The sequence below is a fragment of the Callospermophilus lateralis genome, chromosome 10 (genome assembly GCF_048772815.1).
Source record: "Callospermophilus lateralis isolate mCalLat2 chromosome 10, mCalLat2.hap1, whole genome shotgun sequence".
Taxonomy (NCBI): domain Eukaryota; kingdom Metazoa; phylum Chordata; class Mammalia; order Rodentia; family Sciuridae; genus Callospermophilus; species Callospermophilus lateralis.
This window is the reverse complement of record NC_135314.1, coordinates 110,002,197-110,025,933: the sequence shown is the minus strand read 5'-3', so window position 1 is coordinate 110,025,933 and position 23,737 is coordinate 110,002,197. Positions and strand designations below refer to the sequence as shown.

General features: G+C 40.0%; 1 protein-coding gene across 1 annotated transcript in view; it reads right to left on the bottom strand.

The window, feature by feature from the left end:
* Nucleotides 1–14,393, bottom strand: part of Lekr1 (leucine, glutamate and lysine rich 1) — a 161,288-nt gene extending 146,895 nt beyond the window's left edge. Inside the window, exon 1 of the mRNA XM_076867055.2 lies at nt 14,354–14,393. The gene's annotated coding sequence lies outside the window, so the exon portion shown is untranslated. The remainder of the gene's footprint in view (nt 1–14,353) is intronic.
* Nucleotides 14,394–23,737: the final 9,344 nt, after the last annotated feature.

Genomic DNA, 23,737 nt, shown 5'->3' with positions numbered 1-23,737 from the left:
TCTTGGAACTACAGAAGGGTCTCTGTGATATCTCTAGGAAAGATTTTCTCTTGAAATATTTTCCATAAAATAAAACTAAAAACGGTGAAAACATCTCTATAATTCTTGTTTTAAGATGAGTTTTCCATAAAGTTGGAAGAAATCACTGCCCTTTCACCACCAATCATCTCTTTGATCCTGGAGATGCCTCCTAGCATTTTCAGATCTTATTTTCCTCATTTGCAAAATTATGGCATTGAACCAAATGAAATTCTTATTCACTCTAGATTCTTATTCACTTTCAACATTTTATAATTTTTACAGAACTTAACAGTCTGTCACAAAACTATAAATATAAAAACATTTTGAACTTAACTACTTCACCCTTGACCAGTTCTTGTCCCCTTAATAGATATGATTATACCCATTTTCAGATTAAAAACGGAGACTAGTAACATTAAATAACCAGATGATATGTGGAGAAGTTGAGATTAAAACTCTTAAAACCAGTACTATTTATGTATCCAGCCATTTGTATTATATTATCTACCCTCTGTGTCAGCTAAATCCCCTTACTTCCCTCAGATGAATTGTGCCTGGGGTTCTGACGGCACAGGGCCAGTGAAAAATGGCATTTCAGTAAAGTCAGGAAAGAGTCAGTTTTTAGTCTCAAGTATGAAGATTCCTCGAGCAGCCTCTGCTTGTTTTACTTTTCATGAGGGTTAAGAGATAGATTCATAAAATATTTGCTCTAGGGCAGTAAGGTGAAACCAACTCTTGGATTATTTCAGAAGTACTTATATTCTTCATGCAACCTCCCTTGAGACAACAGAAGCTGCTCCTTTAACTAAGTGGTACCACCTAGCAACACCACTAAACAAATGTCATCAGAAAGAGAGTAATAACAAATTTTTAATAAGTAAAAGTAGACTAATTTAAATATTAATAATAAAAACTTCAAATTAAAATCATAATACAAAATGTGAGTGCCTACATCACTCCTCTGTCACTGATTTATGAAACATCGAGGTGTGAAAGAAATCATAAGGAATATGGTTCAGTCTCTGAACAGGTTCACTGAGGTGGGTTCATCCAGCCTGGATGTTGTCCAGCTCATGTTTCAACATTCCAAAGGATGGGAAACTACTTTCCAAAGCAGGCTGTCCTATTTCTGCCACTTCGGTTTCTCAGGAAACCTTTTCTCATGTTTGCCCCAAATCTGCCACCCCAGAGCATACACTAATCCTTGTACCCCCTAACAACCATGCAGAACGTCCCCAAACACCAACAGCCTTTCACACCAAGGTCTCTGTAATGTTTGAAGGCAGCTAACTGGAATATGTCATGCTTTTGCTTCTCCAGATCAACACCTCCAATCCTTTAACTGCTTCCCACATACAATGTTTCTGAAGTTCTTTCTCATTCCAGATAATTTTCTGAGCGTGTTTAAAGGTTCTATGCATTTCAAAGTATGTTATTCAGAATTGAATATTTCAGAATTGAATATTTTGGTCTTACAACACAATAAGAGAGGACTCAAACATCCCTTATTCTAAAGTCTCAGGAGTAATATCATTACTAATATCTTCAAATACTACCCTAGAATACATTGGTCATTTTACTTTTAGCAATTTTATGTTGCTATTATGTACTGCAACTAGCTTTTATGATAAACAATTCCCTGTTTAAAAAAAAATACTACAGTGTAAACCCCATGTCTCATTATACTGAATATGCCAATCATTTCCTTCTCACTGATACCACTTTCCACAGCCTTGGCTGTTCTGGGCGGGAATGTGACTAAGACTCTGTCTACCCATCCAGCGTAGCCATGGTTGATTCATGAACCAGAATTAGACACTGGACCCAAAGGAACCAAGCTCTAGGCTGGGATAAGCCACTATGTAAGTGTTGACAAGTCAAGCATTTGGGTTACCTTTGCAGTAACCATAAGGGAGAGGGTCATGTGCAAGACCTAGATTAAGCCACAGTACTTGAATGAGATGAAGAATGAGCAGACAAATGCACAGAGAAGCCAAGGCAACACTGTGGCTCCAGAGAGAGAAAGCAAAAATGGAACCAGTCACTGTCTTATGCCTAGTGACTTTTTAGTTCCCTGCTTGGTCCCTCTTAAGACCTGGCTGTCTTGGGATCCATGCCCAATCTTCTTCCACTATTCTCTTTTCCACATTAAGCTACATCTTCCTTGAAATTAATACTTCCCATTCTATGATGTGAGCATTCAGCTTTTCAGATCCAAGTACAGAACTATAAATGTAAATATCTCTCTTATATAATCTAAAACATATAGAGAGATCATAGATCATGAGATATATATCTAGATTCAACCTTTATTTGTTAAGTTGGGTATCCAGAAAATTCTCAGCTTTGTGTCTTTTGCAACTTTGATCCTTATAAGTCATTTTATCCACCTATTGCTTTGATTTAGAAACACTGATATGAAAACACTGAGGCTAGAATTTCATAGCATGTCATATCACCCTGGCGAACACTGATCCATTACTCAGTCCATTCCAGGTACAACTCTTCATCTGATTGTTAAACTACCCACTTATCTTCATAAACAGCCTAAAATTCTTCACACTTTCTTCAAGAATATTACAAAGTTTATCAAGTGGCTTCACAAAGTCCATGTATTCTATGTCTAATACAGTTACTGGGTCTTAAAAAATGAAATGGCAAGACCTACATGCTGTCTGTTAATATAAAATTGGTCCAAGAGTTACCATTTTGGGTAATATAGCCTCACAAACCACCTTTTAACAATCTATTCTAAAATCTTGTCTGGAATTGAAATTAAGCTCACTGATTATAATTTATAGGCATTTCATACATGGAACAGGGTTTATGTACTATTCTCTTTCTACGAGTCCTCAAAGATAATAAAGAGTGGTTCTGTGATCCCATTCAAAGCCACTACCATCTCCCAGGAAAATAATTCACCCGGTAAAGAGATCTCAATTAATTCAGAGATGGGTATTTTTATCATAATTCCTTTGCCCATGTAGAGTTTTGGTTCCTCCTCATCAATTTGAAAATTATATTGCTTACTCCAAAACACTTTTCTCCTTAACCTTTGCTTACTAATCACAGTTCTTGCCCTGCATCTAAAAAAAAAAGGGCCTTATACTTAATCTAAAGAAAACCCTTAAAGGACAGAATATATTTGCAGTTTGATGCACAAAACAGAAATAGTTTAAACTTCACGTTGTGAAAGCTATTAGAATAAATAACATTAATCATAGCTATCAAAAGACGAAAAAGTTGAAATAAGTGAGGCAATCATTTCAGAGAAGAGGTTTTCTAGAAGTTCAGCAAAAAAAGAAAAAAATGATATTCATTATGATCTAGAAATCAAAACAATAAAACTATAATAATAGTTCCACAAGAATGGTCTCCAGACTTCAGCTGGGGCAACCAGAACCCCCAGATGAACTATGGTAAGGGTACTGCACGCAACGCCATTAAATTGAAAATAATTCTCTAAAAGCAAAATTGCAAACAAAAAATGTAATAACCTTTTTAAATTTTTAGTGTCTATATGGGCTAATTACTTAGGAAATTTTTGTGAGACTTGAAAAGATATGGAATATTGTAATTATGTTTCCAAATGAAGAAAGTAAAAGCTGTTTTTTTGTGAAATATAATTTGTGCTTCATTCTTATAACGTGGTGTTATATCATCTCCTCTTTTTGAAAGTAAAATAATGATACGCTGTCATTCTTGACAAAAGGGCTATCATTAGCAGACTGCTTCTGCTGCTACAATGTGCACTTTGGAGGCGGCATTAACAAATGCAGAGTCATTGGGAAACAAATTACAAAACAAACCTCCCAAATGCAGTCTTTGTACTTTTCAAATTATAGTTATTTAATATAAAAATCATGTCAACTTTTTAAAAGGTTAAGTTAAGCTTCAGGTCCTTTTTGAGAGTCCTGTCTGTACTTCAGCTAGAAAAGGCACTTAGCACCCCCCTGGTGCCCGGCTGAGGCACTATTTGTTCCAAAATCTGTGCCTCCTTTCTTCTCCCACCCATCCCATGCCTTCTATGCTTGGATAAGGAGAAAAGAAACAAACTATGCACAAAGGTAAGAGTGACAGCACTAGAAAACCTTAGGTCTTTTAAGAGATTTTTTTCATTTTTTTTAATGCCTTTATTCAAAACAATAAGGGTTTGACTACTAAATTTCATTCAGAGTGGCAGAAAAATTTTGAGAGAGGACAATAAACCCTTGGAGCCATTAGTCACACAAACCACCTGACCATTTTCTAGGCCATCAGGACTGCTCCTCTTTATTAAGTTAACTTGCTGCACCAATTTAAAAATCAAACCAGCAAAAAGCAGTATCCAAAAAACCTACAGCTACCTTCTATTAATACTGAGTCTAAGATTGGGAAAAAGGCAAAGATGTCTACTCTCACTGCCCTTGTTCAAAAGGCTATTGGAAGTTGTAGCTAAAGCAAGAAGGAAGGGGAAATAAAGGGCATACATATTGGAAGGAAGAAATAAAACTGTCCCTATTTGAGATGACATGATTGTCTACATAAAAAATTCCACAGAATCTATAACAAAACTTAGAATTAGTAGTTTAGCAAGGCTGCATGACTCAGGTACATGTAGAAAAATTAATTGTTCTTATATATATTTCCAATGAGCACAAAAACACTGAAATTAAAATACAGACCTCAGGGCTGGGGATGTAGCTCGGCAGTGCAGTGCTCGACTAGCAACGCTAAAGGTCCAAGGTTTGAGGCCAGCACAGCATAAATAAATAACAAAATAACAACTACAACTGCTCAAAAAAATGTAATACTTAGGTGTAGAACTAACAAAATATGCACAGGATTTACATGCTGAAAACAACAAAATGCTAATGAAATAAACTGAAGATCCAAATAAATGAAAAGACATGCTCTGTTTATGGGTTGGAAAACTCAAAATATTACATAGATATTATTCAATTCCTACAAGAATCCCAGCAAGATGCTTTGTAGACACAGTTATAATTATTCTCAAATTTATATGGAAGCAGGTATAGTGCCACATGCCTATAATCCCAGCAACTGAGAGGTTGAGGCAGGAGGACTGCAGGTTCCAGGCCAGCCTGGGCAACTGAGCAAGACTCTGTCTCAAAATTAAAAACAAAAAGGACTGGGAAAGTAGCTCAGTGATAGAACATCCCAGGTTCAATTCCCAGCACAAAACAATAATAATAATAGTAATAAGAAGAGGAGGAGGAGGAGATAGAAAGTCAGTCAAAGGAACTAAAATAGCCAAAACAATCCTGAAAAAAAAAAAAAAGAATAATAAAATGAGAGGGATCACTCTATCTGATTTTAAGATATACTGTAGAGCCACAGTAATCTAGACTGTGTGGTTCTGACAGAAGGAAAAGAACATACATTGATGGACCAGTATACGAAACCTAGAAATGAAGCTATATAAATATGCCAAACTGATTTTTTTAAAGGTACAAAAGAAATTTAATGAAGGAAAGATAGCCTTTTCAACAAATGTGCTTGTACAATTGGCTAGTCATAGGTTAAAAATAAATAAATAAAAGAACCTATACCTCATGCCTAGTTGCAAGAGTACATTCAAAATAAACCATGTAATACATAAAAGTAAGATTTTAGAAAAGGAACAGGAGAAATACTTTGGATCTAAACTAGTCAAAAAGTTCTTACAGGGCTGGGAATGTGGCTCAAGTGGTATCACCCTTGCCTGGCATGTGTGGGGCGCTGGGTTTGATCCTCAGCACCACATAAAAATAATAAAATAAAATTTAAAAAAAGATGTTGTGTCCACTGAAAACTGAAAAATAAATATTAAAAAAAAAGTTCTTACACTTCTAAAAATTTATGTATTGAAATGTGTTAATTTGGTGCAATAACATTCCATTTATACTTATAAAAAAACCTTCTTATACTTGATATCAAAAGCATGACCCATAAATGGAAAATTTAATAACCTGGACTTCATCAAAATGAAACACTTTTGCTTTGCAAAAAAATAATAATTAAAAACTGAAAATGACAAAAAGCTATAGACCTTGAGAAAATATTATCAAACCATATTCTGATCAGTACCTACATTATGTAAAAAATTCTAAAAACTCAACAGTTTAAAAAAGTACAATTAAAAAATGAGCAAAAGATTCATGAGAAGACACTTCACAGAGGAGAATATACAATGCCAAATAAGCACAAGAGAATCAACATTACTAGCCACAGGAAAATGCAAAATAAAACCACAACATCTATCACTGTGCACTAGTGACAGCTTCAAATGCCGGCAAAAACATGGAGAAGCTGGATCACTCACCAACTGCAGGTAAGAGTGTAAAATGGTATAGCCACTCTGCAATGACTTAGCAGTATCTTAAAAAGCCTGACATGTAACTACCATACAACCTATCAATTAATCTCTTAGGCATTTATCCTAGGAGAATGAAAACATACAGCCCCATAAACAAATGTTCATAGCAGCTTTATATGTAACAGACAAAACCCAGAAGAAACACGAATACTCTTCAGCAGGTGAATGAAAAAACTGGTGTGCTCCCAACATGGAATACCACCTAGCAATAAAAATAAATAAACTAATAATATAAACAATAACCCACATGAAGCTCCAGAGTAAAAAGAAGTCAATCCCAAAAGGTTACAAAATGCAGAACTGCATTTAAATAACATTATTGAAAGAACAAAATGACTTAACCTCAGATCAGTGTTCCAAGGTAGTGCCCTGGGCTGGAGGGAGGGAAGAGGACTGGGGAAGCTACCGGGAATGTGGTAGAGAATGCAGCTAGAGAAGGAAGGGCACATGAGGAACCACTATGCTGTAGCCATCGTCAGTATCCTGGATGTGACACTATTCTTTAGTTTTGCAAGTGTTACCCCAGGGAAAGCCGAGGAAAGGATACAAGGTATGATTTCATACAACTGCAAATGAACCTACAATTATCCTAAAATAAGCTTAATATTCAAATAATAAAAATAAAAATAAATCAATCTGGGATTAAAATACCATAATTTAAAAAGACATTTTGATGAGCACTATCAGGCTTCATAATCTATAATTACACATGACACACTTACATCTACATAAATATGCTTCCAAAGTATATTTCCCCCAATGCCTGCTTTTCTGTTAGGAAACCTTAGTAAACTTCATGCTCTTCTATAGCCAGTTGGCAAAAGTAGTTTTGACTACAAACTGACAAAATTTTCACGACTCATAATAATATTCTGGAAACAAACTTTTTCCTACTGAACTATTTTGGATCAAAACATTAGGGGAACAATCTCTCCAAATTCATAACTACATTTTTGTCATTAAGTTTTAAAACTACAGTTGCTTAAAAATATACCATACAGAGAAATACACATATATCTCCACTTTCCAGGATGTATGGTCTAATATTTCCATGACCATTTTCTGTTTTCCACTACTCTAATTTAACACAAAATCTGAACTTAGCCACTATGGCCCAAAATGACCTGGAAAATCAAGTTTATTTTTTCTGGCAATGACAATCTGTGCTTGGAAATATAAAACTGTTATTCTGAATAAATTTTAAAGTTCCAAAGTACTAAAATTACCGAAACAGGACAGAATGAGCTGTTTGTGCTGGAGAAAGGGATTGCTACCCAGAAGGAACAGTGTGCTCTGCAGTCCCGCACCGCCACTTCTATTGTGCAAAATAAACAATTCTGGTCTCTTTATTTCACTGTGTCATGTGGTAAGAATGATCTTCTAAAACGACAATCCTATAACAAACCTTCATTTTGTCACCATTTTAAAAATAGGAGATCAATTTTGCTTGTGCAAATGAACTGAATTTTCTACTAGTTTGCTACTGTTGTGTTGGCTGCTCCTGTGAACCCCAGCAAAAATAGCCAAAGGAAAATTGTTCACTGTTTTTTTTCTAAAAAGAGGACTTCACATGTCTCTAAAGTGAACTGATATTCATGAAGGGGAGAGATAATGAATCATTACTTGGCTGACCTATATTACTTTAGTTTTAAATTATGAATTGTTTAAACTTAGAATGGTACTGTACTCTACTTTCAGAATGAGGGACGAATATTCCAGCATCACTGCTGATCACCTGAGGTCAGAGAGATAGGAATGTGCACAGACCACAGAAGAGCAAATGTGGAGATATGGTCTAAGTACAGACAGAACAGAAATGTACAATCCAGCAGTAGACAAAGGGGACAAGAGTGGCCTTCCTGTCTAGTCAATGGCCTCTTACATCTTCAGCCAGGCAAGAGGATAGAAGTTCTGTGTTTGGTCAAACATCATGATAAAAAGCAAAAAGACCCAGGAAATGAAGTCAAAGGTTATCTCATGTCTTCTTTCCTAAGGTTCCCTTGAGGTATGTGACCAGGGGAGGGTGATTTAACAATCTGCCTCCTAGGCAGGTGGCGGATTCTCCAACTGAAGCTTATCATCATTCCTTAACTTCTTCACATTTTCTTGCAATTCTCCTTTCCCCACTACTTATTTTGCTAAAAAACAGTATAATGTAATACAGCCATTTTTGCATTCTAAAGCATCAACCATCCATATTTCCATATCACATAACAAAAGTAGAAAAAATAAATAAGAAAGGCCCCTCACCTCCTCCTCTCTGCCCCTACACAACACTTCCTTGCCTCTGCCAGAAAGAAAGCACAAGGAGGGATTTCTCTAGAAAGAGAAGTCAACATACAGTGACACAAAAAGTTTAACACAAGAACAGGAAAGAATGGGGGAACAGCTTTAATAGACCCATCACCACACGGATACACCCAACTCGATTTTTTTTCTCCAATAAGGAAATAAAGCACATTTTCCAAGCCATTGTGGAAAATATTATTTTTCTTCATCTTAAAAATGCATTGGTTCTAAACTGAAATGTCCCTGGTACCACTATAACCTACACAGGCCAATTATCCCTTATGTAAAATGCTTGGGACCAGAAGTATTTCAGATTTCATCTTTTTCAGACGTGGGTATAAGTACACACAAATAATGAGATTGTTTGCTTTTCATTGTTGTGAACAAAAATACTTGACACAAATAATTTAAAGGAGGAAAAATTTATTTTGGCTCAGAGTGTCACAGGTTTTAATCAATAGCTGGCTGGGTCCATTGCGCTGGGCTTGAAGTGAGGAAGAACATCATGGTGGAAGAGAAATGCTGGGGGGGAGGGGAGAGGAACAAGACACAGACCCAAAGGGTATACCCCCAGTGACCTACTTCCTCTAACCATGCCCCATGACCTACAGTTTCCACCTCCTCCCAGTAATCCATTTAAATTGTTAATCCACTAAATAGATTAATCCACTGATTAGGTTACAGTACTCATGATCCAATCATCTCCCAAAAGTCCTACCCCTGGACACTGCTGCTTTGGGACTAAATCTTCAACACATGAGATTCTGGGGGATATTCCAGATCCAAACCATAACAGTGATTTTGGAACTAAAGTCTAAATAAATAATTCATTTAGATTTCATATTTACCTTTTATGATGTTATAAGATAATTTTTATACAATATATTTAATGTGCTTGAAACAGTTTTGTGGTATGGAATTTTCAATTATAACATCATATCGGCCTTCAAAAAGTTTTGAATTTTGCAGCATCTTGGATTTCAAATTAGGGATGCTCAACCTGTATATCTATATATTTTACATGATTCTGTATAAAGTAATATATGCAAGCTGACTAAATAGATATATTGCCCGATAACTAGGCAATTAAACTAATTAAATTATGGACAATGTAGACAAATCAAACATAAGTAAGAAGTTATGGAAAACAAATGTTTGTTTTTAAAAACTATTTTTATAAGCTTTGGGAAGCATGAACACATTTCGGCTGATTTATAATCAAGCATCCAGAATATATAACAAGCATAACAAATACTTTTTGTATAAATGTATCTAACTTAGGCCTGAAGATTTCAAGTTCTAAAGACTGGGTAGGATGAAAGCTACAACCAGCACACTTGTCCAAGGAAGTGGGCAGCTGAGCCCCTCCAGGTGTCCCTATTTCTCTGCATTGCCTCAACAGCTGCTGGCCATTCCTGCTTTAGAGTCTAACTAGAGATTCATAAAATGCTTGGTTTTGGCATTTTTAAAACAATTTAAAGTGTCCAAGAGAACATACATTCTTCAACTCATTAAAATGTTTTATGCATTCAAAGCACTAAAGTTGGTACACATTGTCTAACCTGGCTATCTTTTTCTCACCAGAAAGTTTCTGTGCCTTTGGCCTACAAATATATCCTCCAAGAACCAGTAACACAGTTCCATGTCCTATATAAAGCTGCCCTTTGACTACCCGAATATTCAGGATTCTTCTTTCCACCTTCTCCATTCTCTTAACAGGGACTAGTAATATGGAACTTAATCACATATTGTCTAACAGAGGGTTAATTTTTAAATTTTGTTGTTGATGTTGTTATAGTAGATGGACACAATACCTTTATTTATTTATTTATTATGTGATGGTGAGGATGGAACCCGGAGCTTGTCACATTCGAGGAAGAGCTCTACCACTGAGCTACAACTCCAGCTCCAGAGGATTATTCTAATGTCACTTTATATCTCCTTTTTGACAGGTGATTAGGATCTGAAGTGATTATGACCTTTGTAGATTTTGTTTTGTTTTGTTTTGCTTTGCTTTGCTTTTTAAACCTCCAAGTATTCTACAAGTGGAGGGAACTCAGTTCAGGCAAGGACATTCCATGTCTTCAAACACATGTAAGCACCATTTCTCAGATGAGCAGAAGCCCAGCTAAGTGCTCCCCATGCTCACCACTTTATACTTAACTTCAAAAACTAGGTGCGACAATTTATATGATTTTTTTATAACTGAACTTTCCTTAGAATTTCTGCTAATTTGCAGTTTATACAAATCTGAAGGACATGCAGTAAGAATAAAAACAGGCAGCTCAAAGCAACATGCACAATGAACCAAAGCATATCTGACAGCTGACTGTAATTTCCATTTAAAAGGTAATAAATCAATTATTTAAGAGTTGCCTGTAATTTACTGAAAAACCTATATGATTAATAATAGCTAAGGTCTGAAGTTTAAACTCACAATGTCGATAATTTTCCAAAAATATTTTGAAAATTATTCTACTAACGATGTATGGATTGCCAAACTAAATATGGAAGAAATGCTTTTGCCTAAGGACAGATGTGACCTAACAAGGATGATAATAGCATAGCAACAGTGAAGAATGGATTGCTATCCAGATTAAATGTGTGATACACATCAAAGCGCTTAATACAGTGCCTGGCACACAGTACATGTCAAAAATCAATGTAAGCACCAGTGCAGTGGCACATGCCTGTAATCCTAGCATCCTGGGAGGCTAAGGCAGGAGGATCCCGAGTTCAAAGCCTGCCTCAGCAACTTATCAAGGCCCTAAGCAACTTAGCAAGACCCTAGCTATACATAAAATATAAAAAGGGCTGGGTATTTGGCTCAGAGGTTAAGCGTCCCTGGGTTCAATCCCTAGAACAACAAAAAAAAAAAAAAGTAAGGGCACTACACAGAGAGAAACTTAGCATCATAAGAAGCTATGAACATGGGCATTTTTAGGTTCTTATTTTCACTAAGGTTCCACTAACCACCTGGTTAAGTATTGTACTGGAATTATTTATCTTCTTTTAGAGGAACATATATTATTTGCACTGAATTGAATTCTACAGTCCTGTCCACTGTGTTTATTTCCTCTCCCATTCCACCATCTCACTGAAGACTCTGTAAGCAAATTAAAAACCTCTAAGGTCACTCCCCTGTGTTTTAGAATTATTTAATTGGTAAAATGTTTCTAACGTTATGTTGTAATAACAAAATATAACATCATACCTTTTGGATTTCTTCAGGTAAAGCATGCATGGGAATGTGACGATCCATAATTTCCCAAAATTCAGAGTTCTGAAGCAAAATAGTCTAAAGACATTGACGGCAATAGTCAGAAATAAAATAATGTGAAAATTGCAAATTAAGATGATTTATAAATTCTTAGAAGTTTTGGGAGATGGATAACTGTTTCAACAGATGTTTGTTTCATCAATTAAGTGTTGAAGGTACAACTTGGGTTTTCTCCATTGGCATTTAAACTGATGAAGTACAGAAACAATATTTAATTACCAGATTAAATCGGCACATAAGCTCTCAAAAGTCATCAAAGTATCAGAAGCCCAGTGCCAATTTTACTTAAGATGGACATTTCTATAATTTCATAAAGATATTTTACTTGTAACAAATTTTTATTTTCTAATAAAAAAAATTCTAGGGCTGGGATTGTGGCTCAGTGGTAGAGAAAACTTGCCTAGCACATTTGAGGCACTGAATACAATCCTAAGTACCACATAAAAATTAAATAAATAAAATAAAAGGTATTGTGCCCACCTACAACTAAATTTAAAAAAAATAACAACAATTCAATATGAATCTCTATCACTACTTTCATTAAACCACAGAGGATGAATGGAGCATTTCACATTCTTTTTATTTCTTTAATCCTTCCCAAATACGAAGAAAGGGCAGCTAGTCCAATCTGAGTGACAGGTGTTCATATATATCTAAGCAGTTAAGGAGGGGAAGATGTGGAAAGTCAGATGACACCAGCAAAGGATTCCACAGCACAGGTGTTCTGAGTTAGGGACAAGAGCAATCAAAGGGGGGAAAAAATGTCCTGTTAGGTAGGGCAGGAATTTAGTGGATACTTATTGAGGTTTTCTGCCTCTGGTCAGGGAAGGATTTTGACAAAAGACACCAGAGACACACAGAGCGCTATCAGAGAGAACAACTCCAACCACAATAAGGATAGCAGGAAAATTGTGGTTGACAAATCAATCAATAAATAAAATCCTGCTGCGGCATTATTTTTGTAAAGCATGCAACCATTGGTTGAAAAGAGGATTCTTCATCCCCAGTTAGCACAAACATTTCTCTTTTCAGTGAGTTGCTATGTAAAACAAATAACTAATAAACAGTCTTCTCATATAAAACATAACACTATATGTGGTTCATAAAGTTAACCGAGGTCAAGCATAACAGTAAACTTAATGGCCAACTACCTAACCTGAAGTCTGGCAGACCGTCAGTCATTTGGCGGAAGACTGTAAGGTTCATTATTTTCATTTCTGCTATTTTATAGTGGACTCATTATTAGTAAAATAAAATGGTAACATTTTCAATTAAAAGTGACTTCATTGGAAGTTACTTTCTTCCTAAAATGACCTCCTAAATCTTTTTAAATATTACTCATAAAAGTATCTGAGATCCCAGATCTGAACGATAGTGCAAACAGGAGGCACTGGCAGAGGTTACCTTCATCACTTATGAATCTATCCCAATTTAGGGCCTTACTATACCAATGGGAGGAATGGGCAGGTTCTGATTACTGAGGAAAAATTTAAAAATAAGATATTCTGTCAAGCCAGAAAACTCCACAATGCAGAAAGAAAAGTTTTATTACTGAAGAAGCATTTAGCTAGATTTCAGTGCTCCTCACGGCCAATCTGGTGAAGAGACTACAAAGAATCCCATTCTTTTTATACAGCCAAGAAAACACATGCACGAGTTCGTTACATACATGTCGCAAGAAAATTGGTCACTTGTCCTCACGTAAGAGAACTTAATGCTATATATTGTTTTATAGTTTTAATTACTGTTAATAATTACCACCAGGTAATTGGTGCTAGCTAATTGTCGTCACGCTAAGGAGCATAGGCAGGTAGTTACAACCAAGAGTTGGGCGTCCTGGCTAAATAAGCTTCTAGGGCGTCAAGCAGAAGGGGCTCTGTTTTCCTTGATGTTTGCTTTTTTTCCTTTCTTTTCTTTTTTACGTTTGCATTTGAAAGAAATGGCTTCCAGGTCCTCAGAAAAGCATTCCTGGGTCTTTACAAAGATTTGCTTGCATTCTGAGGGGAAGAGAGAAGGCGTTCACACACCCTTCGTTTCTCCAGAAAGTCAGGGCTCGCCTTCCCGCGCTCCGGGCAACATGGAAAGCGGTCACCGGGCGCGCTGACTGGGGTCTCACACCTTCCGCCGCGGTGCTCGGGCACCTGCTCTCCTTGCGGGCCCACTTCCAGCGTCCGCAGGGTCCCTGCTCCCGCCCGGCACGACGCCCACAGTGCGGCCAGAGCGGCGGCCAGGTCTCGGGCCTCCCGGAGCGGGGGCAGCCCCCAGGGCACGATGGGGAGTCGCCTTCCGCTCCGCCGCGGCCGGAAAGTTCCCGGTGGCGAGGGCGGAGCGCGCGTCCCCCGCCCCCGCCCCGGAAGCGTGTCCCGGCCCCGGCCAGGCCGCCGCAGGACGCCGCCGTCTCTCACCTAGACCGCCATCCGCCGGGGACGCGGCGCTCAATCTCCCGGGCGACCAGCGGCGCGCAGGCCTGACGTCAGAGAGCGACGACGTCAGACCCCCGCCTCCGCCGCCCCGAAGCGGAAGCGCACCGCTGCGTCAGCGGGCGTCGCTAGAGAGCGGCCGAGCGCTCCGGCTGACCGCTTTCGTTTCGGCCCCGCCCCGGCGCACACGAGGCAGCGCGCCGGGCTCTGTGCCCAGCGGGACCGCGGAGGCCACGGGGTCACGGCAAGCTGGCCGCCGTGCTGCTGCGAGGACGTGGGCGTGGCGTTCGCCCTGGACTCGACCTCGCGCTCAGTGCGGCCACCGTGCAGAGATGCCCGGTCCCCGCCTCTGTACAGAAGGCTGCCCCCGCGGCACGTGACCGGCGTCCCTTCTTCACACCTGCGTTCGTAAAACAGGTACTTGCTGACCACCTACTAGGCGCCGCGCACTGCGGACCCACGGCCAGCTGACGGTTGTAACTGCCCCCAACTGCTCCTGCCAGTGACATGGTTAACTGGTGACGCATTCCCAGTCCAGGTCTCCTTGAGGAGTCCGTGGAGTCCAAAGGGCAGTTCTTCCGGAAGCCCAGGCAAACAGTCACGTTAGCTAGTAGAGAAAAGACACTGTTGAAGAAAATAAGACTGAGTCATTATGAATAAAGTGAGCGACACCTGTAGAGAGCGACGTGCTCCAGTGACGCAGAGAAGTGCTAATACAGGGGTCAAACTGCTGGTTGATAACTGTTTATTAGTGCAAATGACAGCGTGGAGAACTGAATACTTCCTGAAAGCCTTGTTCCTCCAGGCACTGAAAATCTAGGAGATGGACACTTAACCTGACTTTTGCCCCACTGCCTGACATTGACTTTTGTTTCCACTCCTTAAAGAGTATTCCTTATCTGGGCAAGATAGGCAGTAATTAAGGATGGAAGAAAGAACGGATGCAGAGAATTGCCAGCCAAGTGATCAAGCACAGCACAAAGAACTTCCAGAGCTATCCATGCACCTCAGGCTTCTTTGAGGGATAATGAGGGTGGGGCTGTTCTCATTTATAACAGTGGGAATTTTAGCTATAGGGCACAAAAAAATCATTCATCCAGTTAGTTCTTTGCACACCTAAAACAAGATCTCTGTGTTCTGAGCTAGCTTCACATTGTTTAATGACCAGATTTTGTTCTTAAGATATCACAGAGTGTGTTTATGTCAACCTAGATTAGGTAGCCTATTACATGCCTAGACTATATGGTGTATATATGTTCATGTGGCACGACTTTTATTCCTAGGGCCACAATGACAAAACATCAGGCGATTTATGTCAAGCAGAAGAAAAAAAATGATGTGATTTAGAGACTTGGTAAATACAAGATGCATGAAGTGAGCCCAAGTAACATCTATGCTGTGTTACATTTTTTAGTGATAGGAATAATTCTAAATGATAACCTAAGTATGGAATAACAATACATAAACCATCACAGCGTCATTTGTTGCCTTTTTCAAGTAACTGGTGTAGTGTCCTGTACATGTGTGCACTACATGTTAGGAGACTAGAAGCACAGCAGGTGTGCTGACACTCAGCATCATCACCAGTCCAAGCAATGAGCTGCATTAAAACATCACCATGGCTTGTGACCCCACTAGGTGATAGTAGTCTCTCAACACCTTCATAATCTCTCAGGAACCACTGGGGTCTAGCATTGACCAGAACCACCTTGGTACAGCATGTGCAGCAGAATGATTAGCAGTATAATGTTTGTTGAGTGCTTTGTGTACATGACACTTTAAGGATGGGAAGATATCTGGCTGAAAGGCTATAATTCACTCTAGTTTAATTCCATCTGTGCTTATTCATTTGCACATCTTCTTGACACCATTTTTCTTTCCATTGTAAATGTCCCTTAGACTGCACATTCCAATCATCCACATGTGACTTTTAGATAAAATGAAGTAGGTTTTAAAATCCTATTGCTGGATTGCACTAGCCACATTTCAGGTGCTCAGTAGTCAGGTGTGGCTACTGTGTAAGACTGAATAGACACAGGACATTTTCATCACTGTAGAAGATTCACTTGGACCATGATAGACCCAGTAAGAATTTCAAAGGAAAAGAGAATTGGTAAGTTATAAAGAGTAGCCTTTTTTAAAGGATAGCAAAAAAAAAAAAAAAAAGTATAATTAAAAAAAAAAAACACAAATGTGACAAGTGCTACACAATCAATTTTTAAAAATAAAGCCACCAAGTGTGTCCTTTGTTATTTTTTTCCCGGTTCTCTGTTTACCTCAATTTCTCCATCTCTTCCAAGTTTCTCTCTTATCTTCCCCACCTCTTTTTTCCTGCTCCATGATTGGCCATTCTAGAACTGAAGTACAATTTAAAATATTTCCATCCTTGGGCATACTGGATAAAGTTGAGTATCATCCTGTTCTTAAAGTATTTGTTTCTGCACTGGCCATCCAATCTGGGTCCCCTTGTGTGGAAGTACTCTACCATGGAGCTGAACTCCTAGCCTATGTTCTTAATTTTTAAGTCAGCACAGTTTCACTTTTACTGTGACTTACAAAATTAGTCCAGTAATAACCAAATTGAGCTCCTTTTAACTTCTCTTGTGGCCCTTTATTATTTCTCCTCTGTAGGTCAGTGACCCCTACAAGAAAAAAATGCTCTCTAGTTTTTGGAGGAGATAGTACAGGAAGTACCCTAGAATAACTGCATGACCTACAGACCTTTGTGTTGGTTTATGAGAACACAATGACTGGCTTTTTTTTTTTTTCCTGCAGGGAATTTATCTGAGATATTTTTCCTATAGGGCCTTGTCAGTGACACACTCATTACATTAGGTTGTCTTACGCTCCTTCCTCTCCTTCCCCTCCACCTGTGAAAAGCAAGTATGAGGATAGGCACTTTGTTTACAAGTCTGATAAAAATATCAGGAAATCTACCCAAGAGAGCTAATTTTAAAGTAAACCCCAGGACTGTACAGAGGGGGCATGAGAAATTACAATTAACCCCAACTTTATTTTCATCCTATGAACCACTACACAGTAAAACTCTGTGCCCTTGAAAGTTTGAATGAAATGGTTGCAAACAGGCCTCCCAAGTTGGAAACTACCACAGCTTTCACTGGTATTTCTGGGTTCTATCCAATGCAAATGCAAAATTAAAAAAAAAAAAAAAAACTTATTGGTCTCTTTGTATTTGCCAGGCTCTTCATAGACAACGTCTCATTTAATTTCGAATCCTTCCAAACATCACTTGGTCAGATGGTACTTATTGTTTACTTTGACCCAGACAATGGAAGTGGCCAAGGGCATGGCTCAACATGTGAGCACAGAAGTGCACTTGGACTCCATGTGGGCCTAAGTGGAAGCACCTGGGCCTCACATAGCGTGTTAGTTGACTCTGCCAGCACACCAGTCCCCGTGAGGCATCAGCCTACCGTGGATTAGAAGCAGATGTATGTACCCACAAAGCATCTAATCTGCAAACACCTTTGTCCTAGACTTTCCTCATTTTCCCATACAACTTCCGGTTTTCAGGAAAGGTAAGCCACATGAGACCACTTGCTTTGTTTTGCTTACCCCTATATATTTTCTTGCCACCAAGATGTAGGTCAGATTTTTTTTTTCCTGAGATATAACTGCTGTCAAATTTAAAGTTTTAGACAGCTTTATAAATTGCACATTTGAGCCCCCCAAACTGGCATGGAGATTAATTTGACCACAAACAATTATTTATAAGTTTAAATTAAGTGTAAACCTGAGCACATAATGAAATACAGGAACAGTGTTTCAATGGCATTTCTCAAAGGGGTTCAAATGCCTTGTCACCCATGTGGGAATAAACTGCCCAACCCAAAATCTATGAGCCTTGAGAATATGGTCATTGAACAAAATCTCCAGTGACATGAGTTAGGCCCTTACATGAAAAAAGTCTACTCTTGACTTTAACTCATACACTACAGCAAACCATTTGATGATTGTAAATTAATTCCTTGTGGCCTATTTTTTATCAATAAGAGCTTTATCCAAAAATGTACTATGTGACAAATATGATATCTGTTACATGAATACGTTTTCAAACAAAAGAAATAAAGCTCTAATGGCGCAAACTTAATACTCTTATAGTGAGGCCCTGAGGGCTGAGGCTGTAGCTCAGTAGTAAAGCCCTTGTCTTGCATGTGTAAAGCACTGGGTTCAATCCTCAGCACCACATAAAAATAAAGTTACTGTGTGTTTACAACTAAAAATATTTTTTTAAAAAATATGGCCCTGATAACTCTAAGAGATTAATCTGTAATGTAAATTACCCAAATTCCTCATTAAATTTAGTATCCAAAATCTGACCTATGACTAGTCCTTAATGAATGTTAATTCATTCGAAGACTGAGGATAACTGCCTTATGCATTTAAAAAAACTTTTGTAGAATTTAGTGTTTGTGTGTTTAACAAAATTACTGCTTATTTCTGAGATTTTTTCATAGAACTCTAGTGAAGAATCTTAAGACTAACTCAATGCTTGTTTTGGTAAGTGATTGGCAAAATTTCATCTCCTTTGTTGAGATGAAGTTCATATTTCTGTGCCTGTAATTTTAAGTGGCTAATGAATTTATAGGAAACAAAGTAGAGCAGTTTTCTTGTCATTTTATTATGTCTCTTTAGATAAAAAGTTTTAATGCCATTGAGGAGTTGGGAATCATCATAAAGATGTTACTAACTACTAATATGAAATATCAAGCATTATTATCAGATCTATCAAATAGATGAGATTATAATAACTATAATAGTCTGGTTCTCAAGGGTGTAGAGCAACTAGCATTCTTAAACATCACTCTTAGGGGAAAAAATAGTACACTTATTACATTTTAAACCTCTTAAAAGTTTCAAAATTATTGTAGTGAACAGTTGATCCCACCCCCCACCCCCTTTTTTTTTTTTTTTTTTGCAGGAATCCTAATTTCTTTACCCTGATCCTCTACCCTGTCCCCAAACACATGTGAATCAACCCAAATTCAGGAGTGAGTTCAGATTAAGTCACTTCAACCAGCCCTTCCCCCTTGCCAGAGATTAAATCAGGAAGGAGCCTGTGACCCAATTCTGACTAAAAAGGCTCCAAGAGAAAGGTTATTGGAAGCTTTTGGAAAGTTCTTATTAGCATATGTACATACTGTCCATCAATCTTATTTATAATGCTTAAAAACTGGAAATACTAAAATGTGAAATAATTTGATTTGTGCAAACAAGATTGCACAGCTATTGGGACGATGCTGTCCTTCAGTGAGAATGTTGCAATATGTAGCTCTAGAGAGGAAAAAGCAAGTTAAATTAATACTTAAAATGGTTCTAACGGACATTCTGAATATACAGGTTATTATTTCTAAAGTGTATGTTTTATTAGAATACGAAGGGACCTAACAGCCAAGGGAAGAGGTAGACAGTTTGAGCAAAGTGGAAACCAGGGCTGCTTTGAAACTCAACTACTGATTCCGAACTCCTACAAGGCCATAGAGAGGCTTAGTCCTTCAAATCTGCCATGAGTGAAAGCTGGCTCTCCGTTCTCTTATAGCTGGCAGCCACTGCACATAGCAGGGCAGCTTTGCCACCAAGAGGAAGACAGCCTGCTTCTGTTCCCAACCTCCAGTTAGGAGAATGCCAGGAAATAACTTTCTTTGGCACACCTTGAGTTACATGCCAATCCCTTGACCAACTCACTAAGGCCACCGTGAACCACTCCTAGGGGGCCAGGCAGGCAAGGCCAGACTATGACACCTCCCTTTCTAAATCACACCACCTGAGGAGGAGAATCCAGGGAGGGACAGTCCTGTTCCAGAAGAAAGGAAATGCGCTGGGCAGTCAAAATAAACATTTCATACATACATTTAAGTGAGAATCAGAATGAGCTAGGAGAAGATTTAAAATTAAGCAGTGACTCTTGCTCTCCTCCCACAAATGGTAATGAGAGGAGAATACGTAAGTGTCCTAACCCCTGAGAATTACCCCCTCCTGCAATGGATGTTTTTGAATAACAAAAATAACTGTTTAACTGGGCATCACAGGCCAAATGGTAATAAAAGGGAAATAGATGAGAGATCACAGATTCACCAAAGCAAAGTTTAAATTAATAAAAAAATAAACTCGTGTAATCTTAGTTTTCTGTTAAAGGGGTGGCTCTGTTGAACTGTGTCGGTGTCATTTGTCTTGCCCTCCTAACGTGATGTATCTGCAAATCTACAAACATTCAAATCATGTAGAAGTAACTGCAGAATCACTTTTTGCTGACATGATCTTGAGAACAAACTTAAAGAGTCTGGGGTCTTACACCGGTCACTGTTCTTTCTTAATGCTCTTGGGGCTTGTAGAAGAGGTCTCTCCAGTTAGTGTGTTGAGGTGACCAGTTAGTACACTACGCTTCTGGGACCAAGGGCAGCAAGTGTAGTCACACTCTGTTCCTGTATTACCAGCCTGGTGCAGAGTGGATAAGCCTGCGTCCCGAGGCTGCCCTCCTCGCCCGGTTCCTTTCTCTGTAAGCCTGTCACGCGAACCGCTCTGGCGCGCCTCCTAACCCGGCTTTCCCGGAAAGCTGCCCCGGCTCCCGACGCCTTTCGCACATCTGTCGGGGCGGGCCCGAGGGCCGGCGTCACCCTCGCGCTGACGGCCGGGGGCCGCGGGGACCCGCGCCGGCCTGAGCCATCGCGTGACAGCTCCGCGGGCGCCGCCCTGCACCTGCCACCGCGGGCGGGGCCCCGGGGCCAGTGCGTGCGGCCGCGCGCAGGCGGGTCACGCAACCCGGCGCCCGCCGGCCGCTCGCGTGCGCTGCCCGGGCGGCCCGCCGGAGCCGGCGTCGCGTGCAGGCCAGCCTGACCCCGCGGGGACGCGGTCCGGTCATTCCCGGCCCCGCGCGGCGCGCAGACACCCGGGCGGGGGTCGCGGGCACCGCTGACGTCGGCGCCGCCCCGGAGCAGGGTACGGGCCGTCACTGCCGCAGCGCCCCCGCCCCCACGCGCGTGCGGGCGAGGGGAAGCGCTGTCGTGACGGCGGCGATGAGATCAGCCTGAGTAACCGCAGCGCCGGGCGGCGAAGTGCAGGCAGTCACGCAGCCGCCGCGCCCCGGAGCTGTGCCACCCGGCGGCGGCGAGGGAGCCCGCGGAGAGAGTCCTGCAGGGTGCGGCTGGCATGACCAGGCTGTGCTCCGCTTGCAGACCCAGACCGCCCAGAATCGCTGCGGTCACTCGGTGCAGTGCAGCACCTATTACCGCTGTGACACGGAACTCGGAGGCCGTTAAAATGTGCCTTTAATTTGTTTATATTGCTTCCTTTAGTAGGCAGTACACACGGCCTGCATATGCGTGCATGAAATTTAATTTATGCACGCGAGTCTAGAGGCATGGTTTGACAAGAGGGGTAATTAAGAATTCAGTAAGAGAGTCAGGCCACAGTGAGATTATGTAAAAAGACAAGTGAACTGGGGGGAAAAAAATCCAGTCTGGACATGAAAAAGTCATTACATTCATCTTTTCTTGGTCCTGAACATCCCGTACCAACTGGATAAAAATATATGGCGGAAAGTTCTAGTTAGATGTAGAAAACACTAGCGTTCTGCTGTCCCAGGCAAACATCAGAAGAGGCTTCTGTTGTAGACATGAGTAACATCCCTACCAAAAGACAGTGGTGTGTCTGTAATGTGTTCATAGTTCAGTCACTTAGTATACATGTGATTCACTGGTGGGTGGGTGGGTCACTGTGAAACAGGATTGATCACTGTGCACAGAAAGATCTGCTTTGATTTTTATGAGAATTTTTTTATAGGTTATAATGTTTATAGGATAGGTGCTCAGTAAAGACTTGAGCCTAAGTCCTTACTAGCAGATTACATCAAATTGATACTTTTTTTGAATAAAGGAGTGAATGAATGACTATGTAGGCAGTACTCTCTAATGGTTAGAGCTGTGACCTAAGGTGTCATGAGTGATTACTGCTACCCAGCCACTGCCCCACGAGTGATTCTGGTATGGTGGAAATGAGGCTTACAGCATGCCAGACTTGCAGGGAGCTGGGCTTACTCAGCTCAGGTGCTGGAATATGTCAATTCCTGTCTTGTTTGAAGTTTTTGGTAGAGGACTCTTAAGACAGGAAAAAAAAAAAAAGTTACCACTGAGGGGCTTTCTGGAACATCAGATCAGGACAGGACATATAGGATGTTTTAGCTGAAATCAGAAGGTGGATGTTAGTCCCTTATCAATCCCTTCTATTTAGAAAACTGTAAAACAAAAGCACACAGGGCCCTGCTTTCCATTATTCTCCCTATTACAGCACCCTTACCATTCTTCATCCCCAACCCACCAGGCGACCATCTTAAGGCTGCCTCTGCCCTTTCACCAGGGTCCTGCACAGTTGCTCATGTTGTTGGTGGCACAATGGTGCCTGGTAGAGGAGGTGGACAGGCAGTGAACTCCAGCTCTGGCTTCACCTGTCAGATAGGAAGAGAGGTCTCTTTTTAATTTGATCAAAGGTAGCTTGGGGCTAACTCTTTGTTTCACAATTCTCAGCCACTACCTCCCCTGTGTCACTCAACAGGTACTTTCATGTTGTATTTAATAGCATTGCTCTGCTGAGTCTCAAGATAGTGGCACTAGGGTATGGGGAGGAGCCAAGACTGAAGGAGAGACAACCCTTGTCAACTTCCAAGGTGTCTATTCTTGTAGAGGTAGATGAAGACCAGCCAAGACACGATGATGTTGTGTGAGGTTTTCCGCAGCAGAAAGAAAGCAATGACAGCAACCGCCTGCCTTTTCAATTCTAGCAAACTGGGAGAACCCTGGGCTCACAGCAGGTTGCTCAGGGAATGTGATAAGTAATGAGTGTCTCAACCTTTTGGCTGAGTTCATTAGTAGATTTTGATATCCGGTGATTCGTATAGAACATATATCCTGCTGAACCCTGGGGATGGCTGTGGGATTAGAGCACATTCCTTTTGCCGTTGCTATCTTCTCTGTAGTTTGTTGACATTACATCATGGTACAAATAATGAGTAGTATCGTCTGCAGAGTCAGGAGGTAGTGACCTGATTAGTCCAAACTTCTTCAGGGGAGCCGTGCAAAGAGATGAGCCCTAACAGGACCTGAAGAGCTGTGTGGTTTTGAAATCCTGGGTGGATGGGCCACACCCCATATACACCTCAAATCTCTTAGTGCTTTGAAGGTATAATTATTGCTTAACAACTCCAGGGAGAGAATTAATTAGATCTTTGTATGATTTGATTATCATAAAAATGAGAGTTTAAAGGTGACTTATTAAAATATGAAAATGTGTGAATAAGATAAGCATATAAAACAAATTTGGAATTAATGTCATATAGAGCATAAAAATAATCCAGCT